The sequence below is a fragment of the Sapajus apella genome, unplaced genomic scaffold (assembly GCF_009761245.1).
Source record: "Sapajus apella isolate SASKATOON/1434 unplaced genomic scaffold, GSC_monkey_1.0 scaffold35, whole genome shotgun sequence".
Lineage (NCBI taxonomy): Eukaryota > Metazoa > Chordata > Mammalia > Primates > Cebidae > Sapajus > Sapajus apella.
The window spans coordinates 9927398-9941738 of record NW_022436975.1 but is presented as its reverse complement, the minus strand read 5'-3'; the positions used below and the strand labels follow the sequence as shown (position 1 = coordinate 9941738).

Here is a 14341-nt window from a genome sequence, read left to right as displayed (position 1 = left end):
GGTGATGGGGAGGAAGGCAGCAAACCACACTGCCACGTGTGTACCTATGCAACAATCTTACATGTTCTTCACATGTACCCCCAAACCTAAAATGCAATAAAAATAAATAAGTATTCTATCATAACTATATTTACTTAATGAAGTACTTTTGTATGACTCTTAGGTTGTTTCCAAGTTGCTTCATGGTCATAAATAATAATGTAATAATATCCTTGTAGATGAATGTTTTTCATATCTGTAATTATTTCCTTGGATCAGTGCCTATAAGTAGAATTGTGGCTACAACACTACACACTTCTGTTAGTCAGGGTGTGCTATCTGCTATAACAAATACACTAACAGTGGATAATGGCTAAAATACAGTGCAAGTTTATTTCTTACTTAGATTTCAAAGTATGTATTGCTAATTGCTCTGCTCTAAGCGGTATTGAGCTCCCCCATCTGGAGAACATGGCCTTAAGGCTTATCACACTAATCTGCTTCAGTCCAGTGGAAAAAGGAGCACAGGTTGAGTGAGGAAGGCATATTCCACATACCCCTTGGCACAGAAAAGATGCTCCTCACATCCACTCTCATTCCACACTGAGTGTGAGACACGTGGCCTCGCAGAGATGTCTGGGAAGCTGGGGAAACCACTACTACCCTGGCTGGCTGGGCCGCTCTACCCTGTGGTGAGGGGAAGCATGAGTTGGTGGCGGACTCACAGCTGTCTCAGCCACAGCACATTTTTAATACTGTTGATAAATCATGTCAAATAATCATCAATCAACAAAAAATTATTACATCCATGTGGTACCCTAACAAGCCAAAATTCATATTTCTCAAAGCAGAGATGATGTAGTCAAATAAATATTTGTTAAAATCTGGAATAATTCTTTATGGTATTACCCTCTTATTTGAAGTATACAAGTGTCAAACAATTACATCCTTATTTCTTTTAACGTTCTGAACCAAATTGAGAAATACACCCAAAAGTAAGGTGAGCATTGTTAACATGGTAAACCCAGTGGTTTGAAGAGAGACTATGCCTGGGCCCAAAGTCAAAAGAGTGCTTTCAACTACCTCCTCTCCTTCCAATCTAGACTGGAGGCTTGCTCCTGAAGAGTTAAGTCTGAAGAGTGCCATTTGTGAGGGCACTGGCCTGAAAATGGCAGCCTATGTTGTACTCATGAAGTCCAGGAAAGCAGAAGCCGAAAGAAACGGCTTTCATGTCTACCCAAGGAAGTTTGCTCTGACTCCTGACCCAGGTGAATTCATTGGCTAGGAGCAGGTGTAACTGTTAATAAAAAGGTGGTGTACACCTTGAGGGGAGGACAGTATCCATAAGGAGATCCATTAGACCAGGCCAGGCATGAAGAAGGAAGGAATCTTGTGCCCAATTTTACCAATCAGATCATTCCCCTTCCATTTGGAATAATGAGAACTTAGAGAAAGGGTTATTAAATTTTTTTAAATTGGGAGGCCATTAGGCTGGTGCAGATCTGGCACTTTCAGTTCCTATATAAGCAAGCTAAAGCCCAATGTAGACTGTAAAACAAAACTAGAGACTTTACCAATCACACACTGCTCACGGACCTCTAGTAGGTACTTTCCATCGTAACCAATCCAATATTTTCTCATGTGTTGCTTCGACATGCAGCGTATTAAAAGCTTGCTGCCATGCCACTGCATTGGAGGTCTCTTAACCTCTTCTTGTTCTGCATGTAGCCTGATTCATAAATCATTCTTTGTTCAAATAAACAGTTAAATGTGGTTTGTCTAATTTTTTTTTTAAGGCGTGGATGCTTCCTCTCTAATACCTTGTGAACAGGTGAAAGTCCCATTTCTATGAGCTGAGATGGAGGTTGGCTCCATGTTCTGCTCACATTAATCCTTCTGGAAAAAGAAAGGGCACTGTCTCAAGGCTCAGGCTCTCAGGAAATAGCAGATCTCACTTTCCCACATGAAATTGTTGAGAACTTAGTCACATAGCCACACATAGCTGAGAGGGAGGCTGCAATAATATACCTTAGCTGTTGCTTCAGGGAGGACTACTGAGTTCTTGTCTCTTGGATAAATAGAAATTAACATGAGTCTAAACACAAATTTTTCTCAGGCAAGTTTTAATAGGCTTGTGGCTCGAGCAAAGCAAGGGAGCAGTGTAAGGGAAAGGGGTCCTGACTTCCCAAGGGGCTTGGCTCTGGTCATTTTAAAGAAGGTAAGGTGGGAAAGGAGCGACATGCAGGCATGTAGTGGTAGATAACTTTTAGCACCTTTGCAGTTTGATAATATGTCTTTTCATGGGTTTCATGTCTCATAGCATGTTAAATCTCCAACCCATGTGTGATTTTTAGTATTATAAAAATGGGATTATAATGAGGAAAAACTCAGTGAAAGGTCAGTGCTGGAGTTCATCCTGTTTTCAGTTGGCTAAATCTGGTCTGCTTCTAATCGGGAATGCCAGTGTCTCGCTTCAGTAATCTTGGAAGATGGCCAGGTTTAGGGATGTTTGAGTCTTGCTTTAGCAACCTTGAGAGGCATTAGTGAAGGAGATAAATGGCTAGATTCCTCCTTTTATAGTTAGAAATTTAGCCTAGTCAGCAATGTTAGGAAGGGACAGCTTTCTGCTATGTGACTTGGGTCACGTTGGGAAGGGAGGCAGGTAGATGAGAAGAGAATATACCAGAGGTATGAAGCCATGGAGTCTCGGTGACTGTGTCTCTTTGCTAGGACCAAGTGTCCTCTCTACTATCTCAGCCACATGCTCAAAGGTGAGAACAGATTTTGGTGGATGCTCATCTGCTTCATCCATCCCCTTGACATCGATACCATCCTTCTCCTATCTCGTTGATCCACCCTTCAGTTTCCCTTCAGCAAATTCTGCCCGCTCAAGGGTGGCACTGTAGTGAGAAGAAAGAGAGCATTGCTCTTGAATCTTAGCGTAGCTTCAGTACCGCTTCGTTGGGAATGGTATAAACCGGAGGGTGTTGTATCCCTGTTGTACTTACCAGCTTGGAAGGTGAGGACTGTGTTTGGCAGGCCTGTTAGTCCTTTCCTGTTTTTCTATCTCTTTAACTCACAGTTGTGTGCTCTGGAAATGTTCAGTGCCTTAAGCGTTCTGTCTCCTCACAGTTCATCTGTGGCCTGTTTGTCAGCCATAAAAATTCCTGGAAGAACTGAGCAGTGGTCGTTTACTTACTAGTGCATTCTAATGAATGCATGGATAATGATTTAGGTGAAACCTATGGTAATTAAGAATTTACTAAAAGCCGGGCAGTCAATTCCAACCAGAATTCTTGGAATAACTCGGGAATTCTTGAGAAACTTTTAAACAAAAGAACAGTCTTTTCTCTCAAGTAGCTTAGAATCTAAGTCAAAAAGAGTGATCTATGGAAAGTGTGAAAAAATAGCCCATTTTATAAATTATAAAGCACATAATCTGTCCCTACCTGAAGGTCTCAAATAGGGCTAATTTGTTTGTACTTTTCGATTTAAACTGGGAACAGTAGCCAGGAATAATTGTATGGCTTTGAGCATTTCAACCACTCACACAGATGTCTCCAAAGGTAAGATTTTATTTTAGGCTGAGGACAACTGAATGATTTGTAAGCCTCAGGCTCATGTTTAGTAGGATAAGCTAAAAGTGCTGGATATATTTTAAACTGTGAAATAAACTTTTATGATTTTCATTTGGAATAGTCCCCCAAGCTTATTCCAAATATCTCCATCATGAAAATAAAATATTCATCTATTTTACTTTCTAAATGTAATTTCTTCTAAAAACATAAATCTCATACTCAACACACTTTTCAAAGCTATTTAAAATGGTAAATCCTCTTAAACATCAAACAATGCTCAGAGGCATATTGTCACTGACTGTCCCAATTACAACCTTATGCTTCATCAGTAAGCACCAAATTTATCCTATTTCTGCCAGAGAATGGGTTGTGGTGAACTCATTCACAGATGCTGCTCATGAAACGCTGGGTTAACTGTGACTTGTGCTGTGGGCAACTCCACTGTGTGTCTTCAGACTCCAGAGCTAATCTAAAGGCACAAACCAGGCTAGAGAAGGAGTCAGGGGCACAGTGAAAAAAATATAATCCCATGAAGCTCTGCTTCCCTTTAAGACCCAGAGTGACTGCTTTGTTTTGAAACTGAAGACAAGAAAATGCCTCTATCTGTGATCGTACTTGACGTTGAGGCCATGTCAGAATATTTTAAGAAACTGTGCCCATTGGGAAGAAGGAAAATTTTGGAGTGTATCAAAGGATAGACTAATGGAACGTATTTGGCCTACAGTTTTCCAAATATTTAATGCAATTAGTGCTTCAAAAGATAGCTTGTTTGCAGACGAGAAAATCATTTGATATTTTTCCTGAATAATTAAATTACATTATACTTATATAGCATATAGCAATATATTGAATCTTTGGTTCCATTATCCAGGATTGCTTACTGAATTTTAGAAAATGAATTAGTATTGGACTATTAAAAATTTGAGCAATATTGCAGTCCTCCTTAACAAACCTTGGTAATTTTTCAAATAATAGTGTCATCTGTGCTATACATGTACTCGATTTTGAATTATTTATAGGGCGCTGATAACACATGAGAAATATGGGGATTTACATAAGTCGAAGGACATAACATTACAATTGGTGACCATGTAATTTTCTATTCAGTCTGGGATACTTTTGAGAATGAAAGGGGATGTAGGAATAATTATACTGAGACAACAGACATACACTGAAACTGCCCTGTTCCATCTGAAACAGGAGTCTCCATTTACTCTTTGTGTCAAATTACTTTGTTTGCATGTATGAAATGACAGAGTTGGATTAGACTGTAAACTATAGCCCACAGGCCAAATCCAGCTTGATGCACTTTTTTGTAAATAAAGTTTTATTGGAATACAGCCACATGCATTTGTTTGCATATTTTCTGTGGCTGCTTTTGCCCTATACTGGCAGAGGTGAGTCATTACAACGGAGACTGCTTGGGCCCCAAAAGCCAAAATATGTACTATCTGGCTCTTTACGGGAACAATTTTGCCTGTCCCTGGATTAGGTAATATCTAAGAGCCCATGCAGCACTCACATTTTGTGATTCTTTATTATTCTTGTTGCTTTAACTCATATGCTGTTTGTTGAATAAAGAAATAGCTATATTTGGCAAATTTATTTCAAGATTGCTAGAATGAGCCATGGTGCAAAGCAGCTGTGAGATATGTAAGCCTAGAAAGTAACCTGGTGAGGATTTGCTGATTTTTGTCAGGGAAGCTGTGGCAAGGCACAGTGCATGGGAAGGTAGGTGTGGATCTGAGAGCTGGGGGTGAAACTCTCAGAGTGCTGGAAGAAGATAACTTGAACAACTGGACCCAGAAGGATCCCATGACCTCAAGGGCTCTGACATGTCCTAGGGCCACTAGGTTATCTGGCAGTCATTCATCAAACTTAGTCTGTTATCAAGACATGTCAATTAAAAAATCCTACATGTGATGAAAACACATGGACACAGGGAAAGGAACAACACACACTGGGTCCTGTCAGGGGCTCAGGGGTAGGGAGAACATCAGGGTAAATAGCTAATGCATGTTGGGCTTAATACCTAGGTGGTGGGTTTGTAGGTGCAGCAAACCACCATGGCACACGTTCACCTATGGAACAAACCTGCATGTCGTGCACATGTATCCCAGAATTTTAAATTAAATTAAAAAAAAAAAAACACAAGAATAAAAATGATCCTATATGCCATGCTTACTGATTTAAATTTAAAAACATTTTTTAGTTCTAAAACTTTGTGTTTAAGTTGCAATCTTATGAATGCCCTTAAATAATGGAATTCTTTTTCAAAGTCTGAGTCTTGAAGAATTCAGTGTCACAGAGGTAGGCTTGTATGTGTGTCAGTAGTAGATCATGTAGATTCTTGTAAAGGCTTTGGCTTTACTCTGAGTGAGATGGGGAGCTACTACATGGGTTTGTATGGAGAAGTAGCACATCTGACTTACGTTTTAAAATGCTAGACACAGCCATTATGTGGCAACCAGAAAGAATGGAATCAAGATCAGAAGCAGGTAAGGAAGGAAGTTATTCAAGAAGCCAGGTGAGAGATGATATCGAACTGGATGAGGGAGGCAGCAGCTGAGATGGTAAGAGCAGGTGCATCCCAGGTATTTTTTGGAGGTTAGTTTGATAGGTGCAGAGTGATGTGGGGGTGTAAGTGCAGAGATGAGTCAAAGATGTCTCCAAGGCTGTGGGCCTGAGCAACTTTTTCCATAGGACTGGCATTTACTGAGATGAATAGGATTGCAGGTGTCCTCCATGTTTAAAGGAAAGAAACATCAGAACCTCTGTTTTGGAAATGTCAGGTGTAAGATGCCTACTGGGCATCTAAATATTGGAGATATTGAGAAAATAATTGGATCTATGAGTTCATGTTTCAGGATAGAAGTCTGACTGATCTGGAATGAATGTATTCCAGTTGAATGAATATGGAATGAATATATATTCATTCCAAGTCAGTCAGACTTCTACCCTGATATATATATATTTCAAGATAGAATGAATGCACATATGCATAACACAAGGAATCAGCATAAATGGTATTTACAAGCATGAGACTAGAGATCACAAAAAGAGTAAGCATAGGTAGAAGTCAGAGACCTAAGCCCTCAAGACAGAATCCAGAAAAGGTGTTTAATGCACAGTGGCTGGTGAGGGAAGAGGAACTACTCCTCCACTTTATTTTTCTTTTGGATTTCTAGGCTTTTTCTTCTTGCTATAAAACTGAATTGCTATATTAGAAGCTAGGGAAGAACTGTTATCAGGAGGAAGCTGTGATCTGCCTCAAATGCTACTGATGAGTCAAGTAATGTGAAAACTGGGAATTGGCCACTGGATTTAGCTGTGAAGTCACTGATAACGACAAGAGCAGTTTCGGCGACACAGTATGGATGGAAGTCTGATGGGCACCTGTTTAAGACAGAATTGAGGGAGAGGAATGCAGGTCTTTGGGAGTAGACAATTCTTTTGCCTCTCTAGTCCAAGACCACTAAGAAACACTATAGCTGAGCAAGTTGGGTTCATTGCTCAGTGAAAGGGGAAAGATGACACATCAAGTAGAACAGTGTCATCTCAGGAAGAGATGGGGAATTGGGGAAGGTTTGTAGAAGAGAATCTTTGTTCTGGATTGGAAGCTGTCCAGAAGCAGGGATAACTCTATGACTAAAGATCTTAAATCTTAACAATAGTGCAGAAAGACTAGAGTGAGGTCAAAGCTATAATTAGTAAAGAAGTAGTAGTCACTCATATTAGAAGGGAGGGTGTTTGGTAGTTTTGTGGTTTGCACAGTGACCTTGTTATTTTTTATCTGTGCTTAGACAAATTGTGAAGTGGTCTTGTTTTTTGATTCACTTCGTCATGGTCACAGAGCGACCCTGTCTGATGTGATGGTCTGTGACATTGTTTGTGTTCAAAGGGGGAACAGCAAGGTCTAGCTGTGAGTGATGGTTAGTGGACCATCACTGAGCAAGGGCTCAGAGGGACTCAGCAGGAAGGTTTGAAAATAACTGAATGTTATTGTGATCCTTTTCTTGAAAAAAGAATTGCTTATGGTTGGTTTTGTTTTGCTTTCTGTGTCGCCTTTTCAACTGTTTGGCTTCGTGTTTGCAGAATTAACATTTACTGAGCACATGGCTTTGCAAGTTTCATAAACTGAGCAGAAGAAGGCTGTATATGACATTGTAGCAATACTCTACATATTCTACAACAGGCTCATTAGCTTTCTTTGGTCATAGAAGAAAAGATAATCACTTCATATTGATCAATAAAACAGCTGAGAATATTTACATAAATATATCAAGGTCCAAAATCTTTGGTTGTGTGCTCTTGTAAAACCCTGTTCTCCACTTTCTTCCTGATTGCATTTCTTACTTGTGAGAGATATGCTACATCTCCTGTATAAGTTGTAAGCAAAGACACTTAGGCTGTGGGTTAGTACCTATTAGCAGTACTAACTGTTATTGAATATAGAATAGTTTCTTAAAATGGTTTTTATTGAATTAACTGGTAATACTATCACATTAATAATAATTCTGGACAAGAGAAACAGTTTTATTAATATATTTTTACGCATTTGGTGAGAGAATGCAAAAACTATATTCAAAAAACAAAAAAAGTATAAATTGCATAAAATTAATTTCATGGAAGGCTTAATTTTGTGTCTCACAGTTTAAGAGATTTTTCTCCAGCAGTTTTCTGGTTGGTTGAACCAAAAGCAGTTACCATAACAACTGTAGTTATTACCATCCATATAATGGTGGTGCTGATATAATGGTACAATGAACAACATGTTCATCGTACAAAAATGAAAAATTCAAATGTGAAAACAAAGCATCCTTCATACTTTGTTTGAAGTACAAACAAATCTGGTTGCCAGATACCCCAGTGGCCCTAGGACTTGTCAGAACCCTTGAGATCATGGGATCCTTCTGAGCTCAGTTGTTTAAGTTATCTTCTTCCAGCACTCTGAGAGTTCCACCTCCATACTTCACACTTCAAAGGCTCCTCTTCCAGCCATCCAGGACTCATTTCTAGATACACTTGTGGTTATCAGCTTCATTTATAGCATTTGGAGATATTCAATGCTGCTGTAAGCATTTACAAATGTATTCCTTTTACTTTACACAAATGGTCTGTGCTTGTACTTTCACTTAACAATCTTTCTTGGGGGATTTTTCCATTACAACATCTAGAGCTATCTTATTCTTTTAGGCAGTTAGCAGTGATCAATTTTACAAATATATAAAAGTTATTTTAATAATCCCCTGTAGCTGGACATTTAGATTATTTTCAATCTTCTCCTATCACAAATGATTGTTCATTGAATAATCTTGTACATATATTGCATATCCGAGCGACAAATCTCCAGAGGTAAAATTTCTGAGTTAAAGGTCATTAATGTTTTAAAAATTAGTAGCTATTATCAAATTTGTATGTCTAGAAGTTGTATCAATTGCCAATCCCACTAACAGAGTATGAGGATGCCTGTTTCCCATACTACTACCTAAGTGCTATATGAACAAACATTTTGGTTATTTCCAATCTGTTGAAAGGAAAACATTAGTCTAATTTTATTTTTCTTTTGGATTTCTATGCTTTTTCTTCTTGCTATAAAACTGAATTTCTATATTAGATATTGATATGGTTTGGCTCTGTGTCTCCACCCAAATCTTATCTTGTAGCTCCCATAATACCCACATGTTGTGGGAGGGATGCAGTGGGAGATGACTGAATCATGGGGGTGGCCCTTCTAATGATAGCGAATTGGTCTCACAAGGATCTGATGGTTTTAAAAACGGGAGTTTCTCTACACAAGCTCTCTTTTTGCCTGCTGACATCCACGCAAGATGTGACTCGTTCCTCCTTGCCTTCTGCCATGATTGTGAGGCCTCCCCAGCCATTGAACTGTAAGTCCAATGAACCTCTTTCTTTTGTAAATTGTCCAGTCTCATGTATATCATTATGAGTGGCATGAAATGGATCAATACAGTAAATTGGTACCAGGAGTGGGGCATTGCTGAATATACCCAAAAATGTGGAAGTAGCTTTGGAACTGGGTAACAGGCAGAGGTTGGAACAGTTTGTCAGACTCAGAAGAATACAGAAAAATGTGGAAAAATTTGGAATTCCCCAGAAACTTGTTGAATGGCTCTGACAGAAATGCTGATAGTGATATGAACAATAAGGTGAGGTGGTCTCAGACAGAGATGAGGAACTTGTTGGGAACTGGAGCAAAGGTAACGCTTGTTATGTTTTAGCAAAGAGACTGGCGTCATTTTGCCCCTGCCCTAGAGATTTGTGGAGTTTTGACCTCGAGAGAGGTGGTTTAGGGTATCTGGTGGAAGAAATTTCTAAACCACAAAGCATTCAAGAGGTGACTTGGGTGATGTTAAAAAGCATTCAGTTTTATAAGGGAAGCAGAGCATAAAAGTTTGGAAAATTTGCAGTCTGACAATGTGGTAGGTAAGAAAATCCCATCTTCTGAGGAGAAATTCAAGCCAGCTGCAGAAATTTGGAAAAGTAATGAGGAGCCAAATTTCCAGAGCATGTCAGAGGTCTTCACAGCAACACTTCTCATCACAGGTCTGGAGTCCTAGAAGGAAAAAGCGGTTCTGTGGCCTAGGCCCAGGGTTCCCGTGCTGTGTGCAGCCTAGGGACTAGATGTCCTACATCCCAGCTGCTCCAGCTATGGCTGAAAGGGGCCAACGTAGAGCTTGGGCTATAGCTTCAGAGTGTGCAAGTCCCAGACCTTGGCAGCTTCCATGTGGTGTTAAGCCTGCAAGTGCAAAGAAGTCAAGAATTGAGGTTTGGAACCTCCGCCTAGATTTCAGAAGTTGTATGGAAACACCTGGAAGTTCCAGCCGAAGTTTGCTGCAGAGGTGTGGCCCTAATGGAGACCCTCAGCTGGAGCAGTGCAGAAGGGAAATGTGAGTTGGGAGTCCCCACACAGAATCCTTACTGGGGCACCACCTAGTGGAGCTGTGAGAAGAGGGCCACTGTTCTCCAGATGCCAGAATGGTAGATCCACTGACAGCTTATGCCATGGACACTCTACATCAGTTCATGAGGTCAGACAGGAAGGAGGCTTTACCCTGCAAAGCCACAGGGGTGGAGCTGCCCAAGACCATGGGAACCCATCTATGCATCATTGTAACCTGGATGTGAGGCATGGAGTCAAAGAAGATCATTTTGGAGCTTTAAGATTTGACCGCCCCACTGGATTTCAGACTTGCATGGGGTCTGTAGCCCATTCGTCATTTTAGTTGAGTTTCTCCTATTCAAACTTGTGGTAAGTTTTTTTTTGTTGTTCAGTTATTCTCTTTCTTCTTTTAGTTGTGTTTCAGAATATTTTCATACGGATTTTGTACAAATCTTATTAAGCGCATCCCGATTTCTGTTGTGTTGGATCCCTTCTTCTGTTAAATTTTCTTGTTGTTTTTATACGTGATAGCTGTTTATTTCCATGTACTAATTTTGTGCCCTGACACCTTACTAAATTTTATTGTTTGTAATAATTTTTAAGTTATTCTCAAGTATTTTCTAATTATACAATTATATCATCTATGAATAATGATCATTTATTTACTCTTTTCCAGTTTTTATATGTATTAATTGCTTTCTTTTTTGATTGCTTTGGCTGGTACTTATCAGCCTGTTAAATAATAGTGGCAAGAGTAGACATCCTAGTTATGTTTCCCCTTAAGGGAAATGTATTCACTTTTCTTCAAAAGGCATTTCATAGGTGTGCATGTGTGGGTGTGTATATACATACATATATCTATTTTAAGTAAATACTTATTTATATTTACCTTGTAGGATTTTTTTAAAAGCATATTTAACATTTTGGGGATGTTAAATTGAAGAAAATGTTTTTACAGCCTGCATCTATCAAGTTTATTTATTTATTATTTTTTTAAATGAGACATAGTCCCAGTCTGTCACCCAGGCTGGAGTGCAGTGGCATGATCTTGGCTCACTGCAACCTCTGCCTCCTAATTCTCCCACAATTCTACCATCTCAGCCTCCCAAGTAGCTAAGATTACAAGCGTGTGCCGCCCTGCCTGACTAATTTCTGTTTTTTGGTAGAGACATGGTTTCACTATGTTGGCCAGGCTGGTCTCAAACTCAAACTCCTGGCCTCAAGTGATTCTTCTGCCTTGGCCTTCTCAAATGCTGGGATTCTAGGAGTGAGTAACTGCACCTAGCTCGAGTTTATTCTTAATAAAAATAATCCTGGTTTTAGTAGCATAAACCCCACTTAATCAGATGCAATTTTCTTTTACTTGTAAGCATGGAATTTATTTGTTGAATGCATTTTATAAGATCTTTTTCATGAACATTTATGAGATTAATCTCTAGATTTATTTTCTGTTGTGGTTTTTATGTGTATCAAGATTTAAGAATATTTTTTGCTTAAAACAATTGGGAAGGTCTTCTTTATGTTATTTGCAGGAAGAATTTAAAATCACATTAGAATTATCTGGCGAGTTGGCAGAATTCCCCTATGAACAGACCTGTGCCTGGTGTTTTTTAATGGAAAGAAACCTCCGGATAATTTTTTTTATTTCTTCTATGAAAAATGATGTATTTATATTTTTGCTATATATCCTAAGATCAGTGTTAGTAAGTTATCTTCTCCCAGAAAAGTATTCATTCTGAGTCTAGAGTTTGGTTTTCTGAGTTTGTAATTGACATTTTGTTTTATTGTATTATTAGCATGTATACTTAAAGTGAAAAAGGAATTCTCTTTTCAGTAGATGTATTAACTAGAGCTATATGATCATGTTATTTAAGTTTTTTAATGTCTTTGGTTTTATCTATCTGGCAAAAATTAAAATCAATGGAATTGATTAAAGACTCTTACTAGTAATTTTTTCACCTATTTTCCATGCATTTTGTGTGTTTCATTAATCTTACTGCTGTGTTGTCTGGCAAATAGGTACTCATAATCATTAGATCTTTGTTGTGGGCTCTACGTTTCATGAAGTTAAATAGTATTTTAATTTGGTTGTTGTGTAAGTTTGGGGTCTTTCTATTCTGGTCTCTATTATGCCAATATTATGACCTTTTAATCATTATAACTTGAAAATAACATCTGGCAGAACGGTTCCAACCCTACCCTACCCATGTCAATCATTTTCTTTGAAAATTTCTTCTCTCTTTTTGGTCATAAGCTCTTCAATGTAACTTTTGTGAGCAAATTGTCATATTTCCAGATGTGCATATTGGAATTTTGATTAGAATTACATTATATCTATGAACGCTTTGGGATCAAAGCTTTACAATATTAGATATTCTTATGTATATATATAATCTTTTCATTTGTTAAGTCTTCTTTAATGTCTTTCAGTAACATTTTCTAACTTGCTGTGTGTGAGTCTAGAGCATTTTTTCTTAGGTATAGTCCTAGGCATTTTGTAGATATTCTTGCTATGATAAATAGTATCTTTCAAAATCATGTTTTCTAATTCATTATTGCTAATATATAGAAACAGAATTGACTCTCTCTCTTTTTTTTTTTTTTTTGAGTACCAATAAGTCTTTATTTATTCATTGCATTTTTCCAGGGAAAGGAGAAGGGAAAGGAAGAGTCAGCATGTGTTAATAAATGTTTAGAAAATGGGAAAGAAATACCCAACACAGCAAAATCAACCATTATATAAACACACACCAGTGATGGGATCACCAAAGCCCAAAGGGGCTCAGTCTCTTGCAGTTCAGGAATGAGGGAAAGGGATCCGGGACAGAACAGACAGGTACAGGCTTTCATAGCCTCCATCCCAATAAATTCAAGATTTTTACACAAAGCTTTGGTTACTAGCAGTAAACATGGAGTTGCATTCCTTAGTCTCCTATTAAACATTCCTGTGGCCACTTTGACATAAAAGTTAGCATCTGCATAAAAGTTTCAGAGTGACTTGGATATACATTTATATTCCCTTTCTTGGCTTCCTGACACCACTTTCTACATGGAAGGCCCCACCTAGAGGGAAGAAAGGGTGACGGTGTAAACCCCAGCCTGAGATACATGGCAGTGCCAACTAGCGTCCGTGCACCCTATTTCCACTTTCTTCACCCTGCCTGCTCCTTGAAACTTCCTGATAGCAAAAGAATAGCTTCCACCCATTGGGGCTCAATTCTGGGTTTCCGGGAACAGGGCAGGGCTGGGCTGTGGATTTCTTCTTCCTTCTGAAAGTAGGTTGGCTTTCCCTGTGCGCTAGGGGCCTGCTGGGCCTTCAGTGGACATGAGGCTACCATATGGCTGATGCTCTGGCAGAAGTGGCACTTCCTGGGCTGGGGCGGCAGCTTGCATTCCTTGGCATGATGGTCTAGACCTCCACAGTTGTAGCACCTCTCTCCTTTTTTGATTTGCGCTGCTGGATGTTCTTCCCCTTTGGCCGCCTCTCACTCCCAATACAGAGCACCCCACCAGGTCCACTGACACGGATGGATTCCAGATCCTTGATTGACTTCTTAAAGGTGAACTCCACTGCCTCACCCTCCTTCAAGCTCCAGAAGCCCTCCATGTGCGGCTTACTCTGGTGCACAAAGACGTCCCCTGAGGGGGCGAGCTCAACCCCGGCGCGGGCGGTCAGGGACAGGAACCAAACCCCCACGTTGAACCACTTACCGATGCCTGCACCGTGCAGCAGCTGAGGCTCGTCCGCTGCCCGGGCCGCGTCCTCTGGCGCCTCCTCCGGCGCCTCTTCTGCCGCCTTGGTGCAGCCACCTGCAAACTGCTGGTTGGGCACGGAGCCCATGGTCGTCGGCTGAACCTGTGGCCCCGGGGCCCTGGTCGG

The 14341-nt window shown here is 39.7% G+C and overlaps 1 pseudogene; it reads right to left on the bottom strand.

Moving 5' to 3' along the window:
- Positions 1-13613: 13613 nt before the first annotated feature.
- On the bottom strand, positions 13614-14302 carry LOC116563422 (annotated as a pseudogene).
- Between the last annotated feature and the right edge of the window lie 39 nt (positions 14303-14341).